Source organism: Erinaceus europaeus, chromosome 18, assembly GCF_950295315.1.
Source record: "Erinaceus europaeus chromosome 18, mEriEur2.1, whole genome shotgun sequence".
NCBI classification, from domain to species: domain Eukaryota; kingdom Metazoa; phylum Chordata; class Mammalia; order Eulipotyphla; family Erinaceidae; genus Erinaceus; species Erinaceus europaeus.
This window is the reverse complement of record NC_080179.1, coordinates 73,246,799-73,266,153: the sequence shown is the minus strand read 5'-3', so window position 1 is coordinate 73,266,153 and position 19,355 is coordinate 73,246,799. Positions and strand designations below refer to the sequence as shown.

Here is a 19,355-nt window from a genome sequence, read left to right as displayed (position 1 = left end):
GCACAGTTAGAATTCTAGAATGTTCAGTTAACTTGTCCTGAATTAAACAGGTGAATAATAAATATATATTATTAGACATACATGTGTTGACTTTGGAAAGAGAATATATACTTAATTCCCTGTGTTTCATATATAATGCCCAAGTTATAATTATAGATACAGTTGCATTTTGGGGGACTGTGTTCTGAAAAGACTGATAAATTGCTCCCCAATAATGTTGATTTAGAATGCATGTTACAGAAAATCACATCACACTACTTATGTTAAGTAAAAAATTTCTGTGAAAAAGAAAAAGGCCACATTTTAAGCATGGTTATAGGAAGAACATGACTTAGAGATAATATAGTTAGAAACTCAACTTCTATAAATCTCTCGAGAAAAGCTTAATCCCGGTAGCAGTCTTTGGCAGGAAGTTAGTTGTTTGTTCTTCACAGTCATTGAGTTCATCCCTTCCACTATTAGAATAAAACTACCATGTGTTTTCAGTTAATTCCTAGAACATCACCAAAAGTAAGACAACACAGACTTTTACTTGTGTCTTCTCCTTCTCAAATGCTGTCTGAATTATACTTCATGTTCTGTTTTTGGTTTTTTTTTAAATATAAATCTCTCTAGTAAATCAAACTATTTGATAATGGCTGTTATTGAGTTGAATCTAAAATGCTGTGCTTCTCATTTATTCCAGGTAAAAGATAACCACAGTACTTAGTGAAATTGCCATAACTGGGTAAGTAGCTATATTTTCTGGGGGTGGAAAAAAAAAAAGCAAACTATTGACAGTTGGAAGGTTGACTACACAAGCTCAGAGTACTAAAGTAAGTGATCTATTACCAACTGTAGTTGATAGTCATTTAATATTCTAGGAATTCTTTTTTTATATAACATTTTTTATTATTTCCCTTTTGTTGCCCTTGTTGTTTTAACATTCTTGTGGTTATTGATGTTGTTGTTGTTGGATAGGACAGAGAGAAAAGGAGAGAGGAGGGGAAGACAGAGAGGGGGAGAGAAAGATAGACACCTGCAGACCTGCTTCACCACCTGTGAAGCGACTCCCCTGCAGGTGGGGAGCCGGGGGCTCGAACCGGGATCCTTATGCCGGTCCTTGCGCTTTGCGCCACTTGTGCTTAACCTGCTGCGCCACCGCCCGACTCCCTAGTCATTTACTATTCTAATCCTTCTGAAGGTAAAAAAATAATAATAAATAATAAATAAAAGTAAAGGATCCCTTTAGAGGCTTTCTTGAAAATACTCCCTTAGAAAAATCTTTCTCAGGTACAAAAATAAAAATTTGAATCTGTTTCTAGGGAACCTGACTCAAAAGTAGAAAAGATGTTACATATTGTTGTTAAAAATTCGGAGGCTCCAGCTGGCCGGGCTAGCTTCACAGGTGGGTAACAGACGACCAGAGACATACGGCTGGGCAGGGAAGCTGTATTTCTTTATTCAGGAACAACGATTTATAAACTAAGACAAACTAATCACCAAACAGAACTCTGCTGCCTCTTTCCCCCGGCCGCAACAAGAACTCTCTCACTCTGCAACTCTCGAACTCTGGAACCCTGGCACTCTCTCGGGGTTCCTAGGGGCGGGGCCAAGCGGCCTGTGAAACTAGCAGGACTGATCCAGTTTTCTTGGCGGGGGAGAGCTAGAACAACCCAATGTAAAGCATACAACAACATATTCTATATTTTAAGACATTAGTATTTCTAGGCATATCTGAGATAGGTATTAAAGCTTCAGAGATGATGTACTGGCTTTCTGAGAAACATGTTTGTGCCACCTCTTTACAAGTCAGCCCCTTCTTTGTTTTTCTTACAACGATTCTGAGAGCCTTTGGCTTCCATTATACCTCCATCAAAAGAACACATGGAAAAGGCTAGTCATAGATATGAATGCACCCCTCTTATCCTATGGTTTTGACAATGTTTCCTTTTTATAAATTTTTTTAAAAATGTTAATTTTTCAAGTTAAAAACAACTTTTTTTTAAAACAAATTTGTTCTTTCTTAGTATAGTTTTCTTAATTGAAGAAATTTTTTCAAGAGGCTGCATATTCACACCTCTAAAAAACCAGGTGACAGCCCACCTCATTGCCACCAGAGTGTCAGCATCCTCTACAAAAGCATTTGGCCTGCAATCTCTTACTCACACATTTCCAGTGGTATTTTGAATACTTAGAATCCCATGATATCTTTTCCTTGCCTAATTGGAAGCATTCCCTTATTTTACTTTTTTATTGGGGGGGAGGGGTTGTGATGGGGAGAAGAACATGAAAAGGATGGATAATAGCTTATCTTTAAATGTCTGCTGAAACTCAGTGGTAAAACCATCTGCTTCTGGGCTTTGGGTTTGTGGGAAGCTCTTGATTATGTTCCAGTTTTTCTTGATTGTAATTAGTCTGTTCAAGGTTTCTATTTCTCCCTGAATCGGTGTTAAGAGTTTGTATGATCTGAAGATGTATCAGCCTGTCTTTTGTGGCACACGGTGTAGTCAGTGCTCATGATTATTGGTCTTCCTCAAGTATCTACGGTTGCTTTCCACTTTCATGTCGACCCTGTGGGTTTGAGTCCTCCCTTTTTTCTTCGTGAATCCAGCTGAGGGTTTACCGACTCTACTTAGACTTTTAAAATATATACTGTTAAAGTAAAGAAACAGCTGCTAGTTAAACTTTTAAAGTAAGGAATCATAAACCCCAAGAGCTGAGGTGAAAAAAAAAATTCAAGAAGTAAATTTACAAAGGTAGAAGGGATGCAATATTAAGGACACAAATAAAAATTATGAATAGAGATATTTACTCTTTTGGTTAAACGTGATTCCTATGAATCTGCTCTGACAAATCAGTCCCCTATTCATTTCCTGTGAAATATGAATACTGCTTTAAATTTAATCAAATAGTATCAGCATCTTTTGGGGATGGGTGCTGTCTTTGTAACAGTAGCTTGAGATATATATATATTTTTGCCTCCAGGTTACCACTGGGGCTCAGTGTCAGCACTATGAATCCACTACTCAAGGAGGCCATTTTTCCCATCTTGTTGCCCTTGATGTGTTTGTTATTGTTGTTATAGCTGTTGTTGTTGTTGGATAAAACAGAGAAAAATTGAGAGAGGAGGGGAAGACAGGAAGAGAGAAAGACAGACACCTGAAGACTTGCCTCACCGCTTGTGAAGCAACTCCCCTGCAGATGGGTAGCCGGACTCGAACCGGGATCCTTATGCCGGTTCTTGCACTTTGTGCCACGTGTGCTTAACTTGCTGTGCTATCGCCCAGCCCCCAGCTTGAGAATTTCTATTTAAATTTTACTTAAGGGAGGTCAAGGGGTAGCGCAGTGGGTTAGGCGCACTTTGCGGGAAGCGCAAGGACCCGCTCAAGGATCCTGGTTCCAGCCCCCGGCTCCCCACCTGCAGGAGAATTGTTTCACAAGCGGTGAAGCAGGTCTGCAGGTGTCTGTCTTTCTCTTCTCCTTTCTGTCTTTCCCTCCTCTATCCATTTCTCTCAGTCCTATCCAACAACAATGACAGCAACAACAATAATAATAACCAAAACAACAATAAAAAAAAAGAACCACCAGGGCAACAAATGGGGAAAAAATAGCCTTTAGGAGCAGTGGCACCAAGACCCAGCAATAACCCTGGAGGGAAAAAAATAAATAAATTTCACTTAGTGTTTTAGATTATAAAATAAAATTATAAGGTTTGATGAGATGTAGCCTACTCAATACAGTCTAAGTTCAAACTTTTTTTATTAAGAACTTTCGCTGTGAAAGTTATTTAGCAGCTTATGTAATGCTTAGAAACTTGCAGTTGCGATAATTATCTTTCTTTTTTTTTTTTTTCAAAATATTTATTTATTCCCATTTGTTGCCCTTGTTGTTTTATTGTTGTTTTTATTGATGTCATTGTTGGATAGGACAGAGAGAAATGGAGAGAGGAGGGGAAGACAGAGAGGGGGAGAGACAGACAGACACCTGCAGACCTGCTTCACCACTTGTGAAACGACTCCCCTGCAGGTGGGGAGCCGGGGGCTTGGACTGGGGTCCTTACGCCGGTCTTTGTGCTTCATGCCACCTGCACTTAACCCGCTGCCCTACGTCCCGACTCCCAGCAATTGTGATACTTTTCTATGCAGCCATTTGTTGCAAATAATGTTACAAAACTTCAAAGTAGGTAAAATGTTATAGAAATGCTTATTTATAGCCAGTTCTTCTAAAATGTGAATTGCTTTTCAAGGGAAACGCGAAATATATTTAGAAAGCCTTCATCACCTGAACTCACTATACACTGTCAACTGACTTTCTCTGTTATAATATCAGTCAATAAAAAAGCCAGAAAATCATCGCTTGCACAAATGTCTTTTTGTCTCTAAGTATCAGAGCTATTCTTAGCTTTAAAAAAATTAGTTTAGCATTTTGAAGAGTCTGTCTCTCCTTATTCAACAACTGTTTAATTTACATTGTGTATACCCATGATTTTGAAAAATCTTTTGAAGAATAATATGTAAACTTGCAGATGTAAATATAATCATTTGGTTATGCTTAAATTGCCATTAAATGAAGGCACTAGTCTTACTTTCAGTCTCTCAATAATAAATGAGTACTCACTATGTCTGGTTTAACATCATTTAGGTTTTCGTTTTTTGTTGCTTGAAGGATAAATTAAAAGTAGTAAAGTCGTGGCTGGAGAAATGGCTCAACTGGTAAAACCTTTGGATTTGTTGCACACTGGCTGTTATCTGTTCAGTGCCTGGTACCACATGTGTTGGAGTAATACTGTCTTGCTCCTCTTACTCTGTGTTATGTGAAACTCTGTGATGTAATAAAATAAATCTTTTTTAATAAGTAGTAAAATAGAATCCATAGTCTTTGAAGCAGACGGACAGGAGAATCAGGTAAGTGATGAAGATTGCAACTTTCAGTCCCACCCACTAGATTTCCAAAGATGGGAAATGACTAATAACTTAATCAATAATCTCTATGCAGTAAAGCCTATATTTAAAATCAAAGAAGCAGGTTCAAGGATCTTCTTGGTTTGTAAAGCTGTGGATTCTAGGAAGGAGTGGTGCCTGTGGAGAAGGTATAAAAAGCTTTGCATAGTTTCCTTATCCTTTGCAATATGTTTTTTATCTAGCTGTGACTGAGTTTATCCTATGATAAAATGGTGATCTGTAAAATAAAAATGTTTCTCTGAGTTCTGTGAGCCACTCTGGTAAATGAAATCAAACCTAAGATGAGGACCCTGGAAGTCACATGGTCTGTTTCAATTCCATTTCTTGTATTCGGGCCTAGAACACTGGTAACACCCTGGGCATGCGAATGGCATGGGAAGAGGATGTGAGAAATTACACTGCAGCATGCAGGGTCAATGCCATCTCCCTGTAGGTAGGGCTAAATTAAATTGTAATACATCCTGCTGCTGTAAAGAATTATTTGTGGCTATAGGTAACTCCTTCCCTCCATAGCCATATTTTATTTGGTATGAGGATACCTTTCAGGAAGAAAAAGCCCCTTTTTAGTTCCTCATAAGTGTAAAGAGTAGCATGGACCTTTTGAAGTGAGGTTTAGCAATATCTATGAAATTAATATGTGCATCATTTTTGTTCCCTATACTTCATTACAAAACATGTCAATATGTATCACAAATAGCCACATGTACTGAACAACTATGAGTGACACTGTCATTTTGCTTTGGATAACAAAGCTATTAGTATAGTTTAATAATTTATTTATAGAAAAATGGCATTAGGTCATGTTACCATGGTCGTTCTATTTTTTGTAAGAAAAGGTGAATATCTTTGTATAGGAAAATATGCAGTTTATAATGTAGTTTATACTTATGCATATTGGGAAATATATATACTCATATATTGGGAAAGATAAAAAAATGACATCACTAGGAAATGAGCATAGAAACCTGTAAACAGTTTAGTTTAAATGTTCTCTGCCATTGAAATTATGTCTAACAAACTATCTCTTACTTTCAACTATTCTCTCTTTAACAAGTTGTTTAGAAATAATTAAACTTAGTGAACTTTTTAGTTTACCATTGACCATAAATTACATTATGGATCAATCTCAAGGCATTCTACAAAGTTATCATCAACCTAAAAGGTCTGAAAAAAAGACAAGTAGTTACCTCAATTTGAAAGTCATTTCTACTCAGAGTCACAGGGATGTTTCTATGCAGAGAATGTTCAAAGTCATTTCTCTCTATTAGCTGGTTGTGACATGTGGAAAAAAATGTACCTCTTCAAATTTTTTTCTTGCTAGAAAGGAGTATCTGTACTAATATTTCATTTAATGCAAAGTTGTAGGGACTGGAGTAAGAACTTTGAGCAGAAATATTTTATATCTTAGATTACAAAATTTCAAACATGGGCAGCATTTTTTCACAAGTACCTCTTTTGAAAATATTCATCTTTCTGTAATCTCAAACCTTCAATCATTTAAAATGATTCAGTGTTCCTTAAATCTCTCCTATAAGCAAGACTAGGTGATACATGATTAGTCATTGTTACAATGAAAGGGAGAAGATGTAAGTAAATATTTATAAATGATAGTCAAGATGTAGTCCTGATGAAATTCACTCTCCCACAAAAGGTGACAGATTATCATCTCAATGTTGACAGCCTCTTTTATATAATACAATTAAAAATAAATGTTAAACTATCAATATTGTAATCTATGCATCTTGTAAGCTTAAAATGTTGCCCATAGTAAAAATCAAAAATTTTCCTTATAAAAATTTTTCTTTTAAAGTGTTTTATCCTTTATAAACTCCATTTCATTTCTATGAAGTTATTTAGTCCTCATAAAAATCTCTTGAAGCACTGTCGGGTTAGCGTCGCACGAGAGGGAGAGATAACCCAGGAACTAAGCAAAACAATACAAATCTTTATTCATTCCAACTCCCCATAGTCGGGAGCAAGCACACCTGGTTAAGCCACGTGGTGCCAACCACAATGGCCAGCCTCTCGGTCTGCACACCTGCCCTTCTCCCACTCGGGACATGGAAGAAACAAAACAGAAACGGGAGTGGCTTGACAATACCATACATGGTTAGGAAAGGGGTGGAGAAGGGGGCCAGGAATGGTATGGACCTCTCCAGCAACTGTTGCTAGGGGTTCAGCTGGCAGGATTAGCAATGCCCTGTTGGGAATTTGGAAGGAGACCTTTAGTCATTTGTAAGACAAAGCAGAAGATTGATATGTAGATAATAAAGGGACAGGCCATAGTAGCAGGGAATATAGGGTGAAGCAGACTTAAGTCTTTAGGGAATGTTGGGCTCCTATGGGAAGATGCAGGATGTTTTTGTGGGGGAGGGAAGACTTACATGGCCACCAACCTTTTGTTCCCCTTTTTGCTCAACCCCTCCGTAGAGAGGGAGACTTACCAGGTGAACTCACCTCTCAGGTCAAGCTCTGCCAGGCTCCACCACACCCCCACAACCTCCCTGCAAAATACATTATTATTTAATCTGTATATTAGATGAGGAACTTGATTGTTAACTAAAAATGACATTTCTACTAATTTTTTTAGCACAGACAATAAGGCATGGATTGGCAAATAGCTGGACTCTAAACTTGATTTTTTTTTTTTTTTTTTTTTTACTTAAAAACATTTACTGAGGAAATAGTGGTTTACAGGAGAGTTGCTGAGACATGGGTAAAGTCTTTCATCTATTTGTGGCCAGTGGCTGTGTACCATTCCTATCATCTAACCCAGTCCTATCCCACTACTCTGCCTTGGATCCCTACACCATCATCTTGGCTCCCGTCTTCTCTCTCCCCAACAGAGTCCTTTGCTTTGTTATAATATACCATAGATAACTCAGGTTTCATTTTGTGCTTTCCATTTCTTTCTTTGTTTCTTAGTTCCCAACTATGAGTGAACTGATAAAAGAAAGGAACCAGGAATATATACCCTGCATAGTCCTAAGAAACTCTAAAATTAAGATTAAGTATCACGATCTTACGTGACAAGTCACTTAGCTGAGGAAAATATAAGTCATTAAGTAATCCAGCCTGAAAACAGCCCTTACAATATCTCCTTGAATTCAAACCAAGTGATTGCAAGCACACAATAAATATTTATAAAACAAATGCCAATCGAACATTGGTGATAAGGCATAAAAACAGCATGCGCTGGTCATGCAGTGATTTTAGGCATGTGAACTTTTAAGATGCGGAAACAAAAAGGCACACTAAATAGAAAGAGAGGTGTCTGTTTTTAAAGAAAATTAATTTCAGTGATTAAATAAATGTTTAACTTATTAAGGAGAGGAACAGGAACTTGACCAAGAAATACAACTAAGGCTAGAACAGATTTGAAAGGAAATTAAACAATGTTTCAAGAAATGAATGCAGTCACTAAAACAAAAGATAACTCCAAAGACAGGTTAAACAGCACACTTAACACTACAGAAGATAGATTAATGATGTGGAAATGTTTCTCTCAAAGTACAGCCCCAAATGTAAAAGCTGGAAATCAGTTTATGTCAGGTAAGAGTAAGTCTCACGGAGGTTTGAGTTCTGATAGTCTGATGAGGTACCTATAACAAAGACAGGAATAATACATTTTAGAGGCTGAAAAAAATTTCAGAATTAAACCCAGAATACATCCAGTCAAACAATTATCGGATAGCTTATGTTAAAAGACAATTTGTTGAGTTTCAAAGTTAAAATAATGACAACAAACCTGCCTTCTTGAGCACTGTAATGTGAGCACTTAAGCAGGTATTTCACTACCCTATCTCTCCCCCCATCCCATTATCTGTCTCTATCTGAAAAGAAAGAAAGAAAGAAAGCTTTTACAAATTTACTGGGAAAACATATACTAGGAACCCGAGTACTTTCACATGTAAAAATACCACAAGTCATAAACAAATTGGCCTCCAGTGCCATGATGATTTTACAACTCATTGTTGGGGATTAGGAAGACAGCTTCTCTGGGAGTGTGTCTGCTTTGCCCTGTATGTATCTTAGGTCCAAGCCTGACTTCTACTGCACTGGGTGGAACTTTGGTGTTGTGACAGTGTTCCCTTTCTCACTCTGTCTCTCTCTCTCTCTCTGTGAAAATGTTGGCCCAGTTGTGGTGAAGCCTCAGCAATGAGAAACAAAAATTAAATGATTAATGTAACTTCTCATATGGGCTTGTTAAACTCAGAGCTCAATAATCAAGGAGAAATAATTTTATTAAAGGAAATAATTTTTCATACTAAACTTGTTATATTTTATAACTTATTTAATAACTGATAGTATTCTTTTCCCCAGAGAAATGGTGGTTCTGAGGACTGAACCTGTGACCTCTGAGCCTCAGAATGCTTAAAGGTCTGTTGTGGGAACACTGGGACTATCTTCTCAGCCCAATATTATATATTTTTAATCTTTCTATTTAGACAGATTTTAAATAATACAGCATGTTTGTGAAATGTTTTATATTACTCTACACTCCTTAACCACTTTGTAGTAACAAGAACAATATGACTATTGATAATGAATCTTGAGTGATTTATAGATAACTTCCCATTTTTCTTTCCTGACTTTACTAAGAAAAAAGAATTCAAATTCAAAGAACTTAAGTTCCTAAAGTTCTTTGCCTAAACCTGAGGCAGAATTTGTGTCAAGCCAAATAATATATATTGATGTTCTTAGTCACTGAGATTGTGGAGTTATTTGCTGCTTTATCATCTGTAAAATATATGAAGGGTTCATAATGACTGTTCTACAACACATAGAAAAATATATGAACCGTGCAATTGAAAAATAGGCAATATATACGAACAGAGATGACAGAAGGCAAAATTAAATATGAAAAAAATTAAGCACAACCCTTGTATGACACAGAAAAGTACAGAGTGAAACCATAATGGTTTATATTTTCATGCCCAGCAGATTGACATGACAAAGTTTTGTATATTTCATTAAAAAGTAGAACTATATGGACTCATAGTTGACTGCTGGAGGTAAGTTGAGACGACTGTTTTTGGTAACAATTTAACAATAGTTTATAAAGTTGACAATGACTTCACCTTAAAGAACATCAGCTTGTGAAGGTAGTATGACCTCTATGAATCCTGCCTTGACTTTTTGGTCTGAGGCAAATCTCTTGGTTTTGCACTAAATTTTTATCAGAGTTACAGTAGATGTAACTTACCTCAAGCCTTTGTGACTCTAACTACAGATTTCCCCTCTGGGAAAGTATAAGTGGTTAGCCAGAGAAGGTTTTGTTATTTGTATGTAAACATCAATTATGTTTCCTTACTAATTTGCTTAAGGCAGTTAACTTTTCATTCCTATATGCTCAGCCTCTAGCAGAAAACTAACTCAAGTGGTCTGGGAGGTGGCACAGTGATCAAGCTTTGGACTCTGAAGCAGGAGGTCCTGAGTTCAATCCCCAGCAGCATATGTGCCAGAATGATGTCTGGTTCTTTCTGTCTCCTCCTATCTTTCTCATTAATAAACAAATAAATTTAAAAAAAGAAAACTAACTCAAAATATGGTTAATGCTTTGTTTTTTCCTTTAGTATAGTGGGGTTAATGGATTACAGTACAGGTGTTGACAAATGTGTACAATTTTTCACCTCCCTGTGATAGGTGTCTGCAAAACACTTTCACCCCCAACTTAAATCCTTTACCATCATGAACTAGGTGGTCAGTTCCTAGCTCTCTTCCTTCCTCAGAGTCCTTTGCTTTGGTATACTAAGTCAAACACAGTCCAAGTTTCACTGTGTTTTCTATTTCTATCCTTGTTTCTTAAGTTGCACCCATGAATACAGTCATCTGGTACTTAATCCTTTTCATTTTTTTTATCTCACTTAACACTATCTCTTCAAGTTCCATCCAAGATGAGGCAAAGGAAATGACGTCATCATTTTTAACAACAGCTGAGCAATATTTAATTTTCAATTATTGAATAATTAATTCCTGGCTGGGCATAGATTTGATTCTATGCTATGTGGTTTATTAAGATATTGCTTGTGATATCAGAATAGTTCTTAGTAACTATCCTTCTAATGGTCTTTGTGGAATGTCATCTTTAGTGAAGAGGTTGTTTAAAGATTAATTCATTCAGTGTGCATGACTTGGCCTCTTTTATTTAACTTTCAACTTCTTCTTAATTTATATGCTACTTTTAGAGTCTTATTTTCCCCTACTAGGAACAGATTATTTGAAGAATAAAAGGTTAACTTTCAGGGAGCTTAAATGTGAGAGAAACTTACTTAGTTTAGAGATGAAATGAGGGGAAAAAGCAAAGCTATAAATATATACAAGGTGCTATCTGACTTTATATTTACCTTTGACTCTCACAAGTTTCCTATGTTCAGATGTCCATGAAACCATATAGAAAGGCCTAAAAACTTTCTCAGTTGAAAACCATGATGGTTTCACAAGTCTAAGGAAACTGAGCTTCATGTATGTATATACAGTGCTATATTTTTGTAGTAAGTATTCAGAAGCTCAATATAGCTTCAGCTTTGTTTTTTATCTCTGGGCATGCCCATTGTTGAGTGAAAGTTCATCTGGGTTTTTAATTAAATGTGCTCCAAGAGATGCACCAAAACAGATCGGAATGACTTGATTGTCATTTCCTTTGGGGATAGCATACTAGCATGGGCAATGCTGAATTGCCATCTTGCCTTTTCTCTTCCTTTTGAGTTTGCTCCTGTGAGCAACACAGCAATAGCTGCTGGCTATGCAATTAGGCATCTCTGTCTGCCTCCCCTTCAATCTTTTTCTCCTTATTAAGCTAGTAGGAAAATGGTAAGCCCCTGGGCATCTGCATCTATTAATAGGAAAAAAAAACTGTCACTGCTGCATAAATTCATGGTTAGTAGATGCTGGCAGAGTTCTCTTTTATTCCCTTTTAATATCAAGAAAGCCATGGGCTTCATTGTAGCATCACAAAGAAGCTCTGCACTGTGTCCTCTAATCTTGTCCCCGATGGGAGATTGTTGGTACCAGATCTTGAGTTGTCCATCCTCAGTGCTTGAGCAAAGAAATCAGTTAGAGTTAGTCCAGTAATGATTTTACAGACACAGAAATGGGGGTTATATGACTGACTTGTCAGAGGGCATGCAAGTAATTAATGACAAAGTTGAAACAAGTAGAATATCTAAATCTTCTACTCTCCTAACCTACCATCCTAAAATTACTATAGCCCTTATCATTTCAGGAACAGGATGTGATATTTTTTTCCTAAAACAAAATTTAGAAAAATTATTGATTCTTGGCTATTAGGAAAGTCACTACCAGAATTACAAAATAAAAAAATGGTTATTGTAAAATAAAGGTAGAACGTGTGTGTGTGGTTGTTGTATGCTTTAAGGCATTCCAAAATATTTTTCACTTAGTTAAAAAATGTTACTGAAGGCACTTAGAACAAGATTCCCTAAGATTCTTAGAATTTGTCAGTTGAGGTCTTCTGGGCTAAGGAATAGCTCTGGACTATCCCAGAGAAGTAATTGCTACTCTCTAACTATCTATAAGAACAAAGACTGGGGCTATGATCCGAATGTAGAATTATCTGTAGAAAATTACCTATCTGGAGAAAAAAAGGGGGGGCTACTCTTTTAAACATTAGTCATGTGACACCCCTCCTCTTTCCTTTATAACCCACATTCTCCCATTTTCCCTAGTTCTTGAGGTGAAGTCTTATAATCTCATGTGTGCATATTATTAAATTGATCTTCAATTTTACCAGCCTGCCAGATGCTGTTTTTTTTTTTTTAATTTAAGAAAGGAGACATCAACAAAACCATAGAATAAGAGGGGTACAGTTCCACAATTCCCATAACCCGATCTCCATATCCCATCCCCTCCCCTGATAGCTTTCCCATTCTCTATCCCTCTGGGAGCATGGATCCAGGGTCGTTGTGGGTTGCAGAAGGTGGAAGGTCTGGCTTCTGTAATTGCTTCTCTGCTGAACATGGGTGTTGACAGGTGGATCCATACTCCCAGCCTGCCTCTCTCTTTCCCTAGTGGGGAAGGGCTCTGGGGAAGCGGAGCTCCAGGACACATTGGTGGGGTCGTCTGTCCAGGGAAGTCTGGTCGGCATCTTGTTGGCATCCGGAACCTGGTGGCTGAAAAGAGAGTTAACATACAAAGCCAAACAAATTGTTGAACAATCATGGACCTAAAGGCTGGAATAGTGCAGATGAGGTGTTGGGGGGCCCTCCCTGCAGGCTCTTGTGATGCTGTTTTAGATACTGGATTAGCCAGCTTGAATAGAACTCAGAGCCATGCTCCCAGAGGGACAGAGAATGGGAAGGCTATCAGGGAAAGGGGTGGGATATGGAGATTGGGTGGTGGGAATTGTGTGGAGTTGTACCCCTCCTACCCTATGGTTTTGTTAATCCTTTCTTAAATAAAAAAAAATTAAAAAAAAAATTCTCTGACTACAACTCAGACCTTTTCAGAAACAGTATTAATATTCTGAATTGCACAATCATCAAACGGATAGTCAACTCCCAGATCTGCGAGCCCAGAGAGGAGGGATATCAGTAATAATATGAACATGTATCAGGGTCTTCCCTCTGGCATATGTAAAACAGCAATAAACCGTCTCTATCCCCTTTCCAGCCTTGCTGACCTAACAAACAGGAATACTGGTCTACGCATGAATGGAAACCCGGAATAAGTAAATAGTCAAATCAAGTAAAGCCACAGCACCACCTGCTGGAGAATTAAGTGATAAGCAGTTCAACTCTAAATTGCTAACACAAACAATAAAGATAATAACGAAATTTACAGTAGCAACAGGAAGAGACAAAAATATATAATACAAAACAATCTTACACTTCAAGGGAATATGGTATCATAAAGAATGACTCCCAAGGACTCAGCATTCAGAAAGATGTTTATGTCCCTATCATATAGAAAGTTCAAAAATTAGGATTGAGGAGATAGCATAATGGTTAAGCTACCAAAAGTCCCAGGTTCAGCTCTCAGCACCACCATAAACCAGAGCTGAAAAGTGTTCTGGTCTTTTTTTTCTGTATCTTTCTTTAAAGTTAAAATATTAACATTATTGTTTTAATAATTATTTTAATTATTTTAAACACAAGCAGAAGAAAATTCAGAAATTCAAGTTAAAGTAATATAAAATCATGATACAACAAAGTCCTGGAAAGTAATACAATGAGGTTCAAAACAAAATTAACAAACAGAAAATAGACATTGGCAGCCCAGGAAGTGGTAAAGTGGATAAAGGGTTGGACACTCAAATATGAGGTTCCAAGTCCAGTCCCTGGCATCACATATATTTCTGTCTTTCTCTTTCTTTCTTCCTTTCTTTCTTTTTTATTTCTTTCTCTCTTTCTTCCTTCCTTTTTTTCTCATTAATGAATAAATCTAAAAGAAAGAAAGAAACAGAGAAAGATTTTCATGCCTAGAGCTCCAAGGTCCTAAATTCAGTCCCTGATACCACTAAGCTGCAACTAAGTAGTGTTTTGACTTAAAAAGATAAAAAGAAAACAACTAGGGAAAAAATTCAATAAGTGAGATAAAGAGTGCTATAGAGAGTTATTAAAAAAGTAAACCAAATGAAGAACAAAACAGTGAAATTAAAGATAACATCCTATAAACGATTCAGGTGGAAAAGAGAAGGAGATAAGATGAAATAATAAATCAGAAGATAAACACTATGAGAATGGTCTGACTCCATTAGGAATGCTAACATAATGATGATGGGTCCTCAGAAAAGGAATTGAGACTGAAGGAAACAGAAAAGTTATTCAAAGAAATAATGGCTGAAAAATCCCCGCAAGGTAGAAAAGAACTGAAAATTTAAGCTTGTGAAGTTAAAAGAAAACAGAACAACAGTTTTCATTTTGTAACCCAACCATTCAAAAATTTCACTGCCCCCCTTCATTGAAAATCACCTTCAAAAACAAAGAAATATACAAACCTGTTTATCTAAATGCAAAGAGATTTGCACCAAGATACCTAATAGCAGAAGTTTCAGGAACTCAAGTCTGAGAAAAAGTATGGAAAGTGATTAACGGGAACGAAGCAGATAAATTGTAAGAATATTTCCATCATGTCTTCATCAGACTTAGAAGAAATTTGACCTGCTAAAGAAAATAGATAGCACTTTCCAAATTCAAAGATTAAAAAACCAAAAGAGCTTTGTGACACTGCGCAGATTTGGGGACGTAATTAGCATATGGTTGAGGCTGACAAGCGTAATTAGCATACAATCGACAACTGACAGCTGTGATTGATCACAGAAGCTGCTCTGCTCCCCAGGGACCCACAGCTGCCTGGCCCTGAACTTGGGGACCCAAACACTGCAGTGAGTCTCTTTTCCTGCCTCTCTCCTCCTGTGCTCCCCTCCCAAGGACTGCCGTGGCCGCTTCTCCCAGGACCTGTAACTGAATTCTGGTAACTTACCTTATGGACGCATGGGCCTGGCCTAGTCTTACATTTGCCACTTTGCTTATCTTGCTTTGCCTGAATAATACCTTTCTGTATTGCAGTACCTCAATGTAATAAACCTACGATTTGTCTTAAACCAGCACCAAGCCGAACTCAGAAGTCTTTTGCTTTTTAATTACTATACAAGGGTAGTAAATATATAGATTGGTAGTAGAGGACAATAGCTTTTTTTGTATTAGTGATTTACAAAATTACATAATAACAGGGGTACAATTCCACAAGGTTCCAACCACCAGAGTTCTGTGTCCCCATTCCCCATTCAACTGCAGTGATTATCCCAAGTTCCCAGATATGGGTTGACTATTATTATTATTATTTGTCCTTGTTGTAGCCTTGTTGTGGTCATTATTGTTATTGTTGATGTCGTTCAGTGCTGGATAGGACAGGGAGAAATGGAGAGAGGAGGGGAAGATAGAGGGGGGAGAGAAAGACAGACACCCGCAGACTTGCTTTACCTCCTGTGAAGTCACTCCCCTGCAGGTGGGGAGCTGAGGGCTTGAACTGGGATCCTTACGCTGGTCCTTGTGCTTTGCACCATGTGCGCTTAACCCGCTGCGCTACTGCCTGAACCCCAGGTTGACCATTATTTCTATAAATATCTATCTGTATGTAAAATTATATATATATATATATATATTTCCCTTTTTTTCCCTATGGTCCTTCTTTTGTTCCATTTTAAGTTACCTATTACTACTTCTAAATGTCTTTCCTTTTTTCTTCTTCTCTCTCTGGGTCCTGGTGAAATTGGAATTCAGAGCCCACTGGTCATCTTCCTCTAATATTTCTCCTCCTCTGGGAGTACGAACCAAAATTATTTCTTAAGGTGTAGAAGTTAGGAAGGTCTGGCTTCTGTAATTGCTTCTCCACTGGACATGGACATTGGCAGGTTGATCCATACCTCTGGCCTATTTCTATCTTTCTCTAGTGGGACAGAGCTCTAGAGTAGTAAATCTTAGAAGACTCTTTTTCATATATATGAAATACAATAAAAATTATTTCCACAAGTTATTATTTCTTTCATTTCTACTTCATGTATGTATATATAAATATAAATATTGATCTAAATAGCACTGTAAAAATTTAGAGCTCCCGGAGAAAAGACATAAGCACCCTGCACCTTGCAGGTAGCCCGGGAGAGAGGCCAGGGGCTAAGATGTCTGTCTCCCTTTCCACCTGACTGCTAGAGATAAAGGCAAAAATTAATCCTCTAAGACTCTGCTTTAGCACCTTCTGAACCCACTATAAAAGTGGGGAGACAGTAAACTTAAACTCAAAGGTCTTGCTTTTTATTTCTCCCCTACGCTTCACTAAACCTGCATCCTTCTCTGTCTTTTCTGTTCCTGTCTTGTTTCAACAAATGCTCATCTCTTTGAGACTGACCTAGTCTCCTGCGATACTTTTTTTAAATATATTTTTTTAATATTTTATTTTTGAGAGAGAGACACACACACACACACAGAGAAAGCCAGAGCGCTGCTCAGCTGTGGCTTATGATGATGTGGGGGGTTGAACTGGGACTTCGGAGCTTCAGGCAAGAGAGTCTGTTTGCATAACCATTATCTCTCCAGCCCTGTGATTCTTCTATGTAGATAGTCATCTCCTGCTTTACCAGCGGAGCTTAAAGGGAACCTCTATGCCTCTTGCCCTGTTTGCTCCTGCTTCCTTGCAACATCACCAGTTACTATCAGAATTGAAGAGCCAGATAAATATGTAAATGAGGTAAATGGGGTCAGTTTTACTAGGGATAAAATCACCAATGTGTTGGGAGTTGGGCGGTAGCGCAGCAGGTTAAGTGCACGTGGTGCAAAGACAGGAGTAACTATGATCCCGGTTCGAGCCCCCGGCTCCAATTTGCTCCTCAGACAAGAGGGAAGATGGGATGGGCTGCCTCACAATGCCTGCTGTATATTCGGAATTAAAGGATCCATGTAGGTAAGTTAAAGCCGATTGGCAGTTGGTGATACACATGGCTAAGTGCACACATTACAATTATCAAGGACTCAGGTTGAAGCCCCTGGTCCCCAACTACAGAGGGAAAGCTTCATGAGTGGTGAAGCAGGCCAGCAGGTGTCTCTCTGTCCTCTTTTCCTCTTTCTATACCTCCTCCCTTTTCAATTTCTGTCTCTGTCTAATGATAAATATATTTTTAAAGATGTTTAAAAATAATAAACTGGTGTGATAAATACAGTGGAAAAAAGGGGGTCAATTTTACCATAAAGGATAAGGTTGGAATTTTTGTGGTGAACTTAATGTGAATATATATATATATATATATATATATATATATATATATCCCTACCTTCTGATTTCTAATGATGTACATATAAAACATTCACAAACTTACAGTTCAGTGTCACTTCAATAATAATTTGCAGAAAAAAAGTTCTTAAAGAACAATAATTTTTATTGTAATTCACTGGGACTTCACTACCCTAAGACAACTCATATAGAGGTACAGAGACACAGAGAGAGGAAGACGTCACAGCATCCAGGAATCCTCTGATATGACCGGGACTGTACTTGAACCTGGGTCACTCTTGGGGCAAGCAGGTGCACTATCCAAATGAGCTGTTTTGCCAGCCCCTAAGGAACAATATGTATATTGTTCTAATATAAATATATATTTAGAAATAATGGATAAACATTTTTGAAACTTGTATGTAGTGGAAAAAATCTAAGTTGAAGTATCAGGCTAAGTGTGACTTCTCACAGGCCTAAGAGTATCAAATATAATTAAGAGGCATTGGCCAGCTGCACGTCCCACAACTGGTTTTCTAAACACGTCTATCTTATATGGATAACAAGGCTTTTGTTTGTTTCCAAAAACATTTCAACTGTTTGCATGGTTTTTTAGAAAACCAGTATTAAGACATCCTTTGAATTGGAAGAAAGAAGATACTGCTATTTTCTTTAGGTTGTTTTCCTTAGTTGATCAGAGCTTCTCAGATTTGCATTTGCAACAAATCAGCTGGTGGTATTGTTCAATTGCAGATTTTTTTTTTTTTTTTTAAACCAGAACACTGCTTCAGCTCTAGTTTATGGTGCAGGCACTGAATCTGGAATCTGGAGCACTGGGCCATGTAAATCTTTTTCATGGGCTTTATTGAAGCTCCTCTTGATGCTATGGGATTCACCAGTGAGGTTTTAGATTCTGTGCTTCTCACAAGCTTCCTAAAGATGCTGCAATTGTTTCCCCATAGAATATGCCCCCCACAGGGAGTCGGGCGGAAGCGCAGCAGGTTAAGCTCACTGCGTGGCGCAAAGCGCAGGGACGGCTCAAGGCATCCCAGTTCGAGACCCCGGCTCCCTACCTGCAAGGGGAGTCGCTTCACAAGCGGTGAAGCAGGTCTGCAGGTGTCTGTCTTTCTCTCCCCCCTCTCTGTCTTCCCCTCCTCTCTCCATTCTTCTCTGTCCTATCACAACAACACGACATCAACAACAATAATAGCTACAACAACAATGGAAACAACAAGGGCAACAAAAAGGAAATAAATAAATAAAATAAATATATATATATATTATAAAAGAATATGCCCCCCCACTTCATGTCATAAGAATTTCTGTCATATCTAATTATTAGAAAATCTCTTTTATTCTTTCTTCATCAACTTTTGGAGATAGTTTCTTACATAGCTTTTCTGGCTCAGGAACTTAAACTTCCAATAATGTTTCTGACTTTTGACTTTTTCAATTCACATGCCAGTGAAAGCCAAAGTAATGCTCATATGGCTTCTCCATAGGAGGGTTGCACAGACCCTCTAAACCACAAGCCTCAGGACAGTTTGCCTTTGCCTTTTAAGCCCCAGAGCTTATTTGTTACAATTGCATTAGAGGGAGGGGGTGCGAAAAGTTAACAGAGCAGTCACTGGGCAACACCAGTATAGAATGGAGCTCTAGGTCCTGGTAATACAAAAAAAGAAAAGG

General features: G+C 37.8%; 1 long non-coding RNA gene across 1 annotated transcript in view; it reads left to right on the top strand.

Annotated features, from left to right (window-relative positions):
* The first annotated feature begins 683 nt into the window (after positions 1–683).
* The window catches only part of LOC132534283 (uncharacterized), a 125,140-nt gene continuing 106,468 nt past the window's right edge, over positions 684–19,355 (top strand). Inside the window, exon 1 of the long non-coding RNA XR_009546008.1 lies at positions 684–727. This is a non-coding gene — a long non-coding RNA (uncharacterized LOC132534283). The remainder of the gene's footprint in view (positions 728–19,355) is intronic.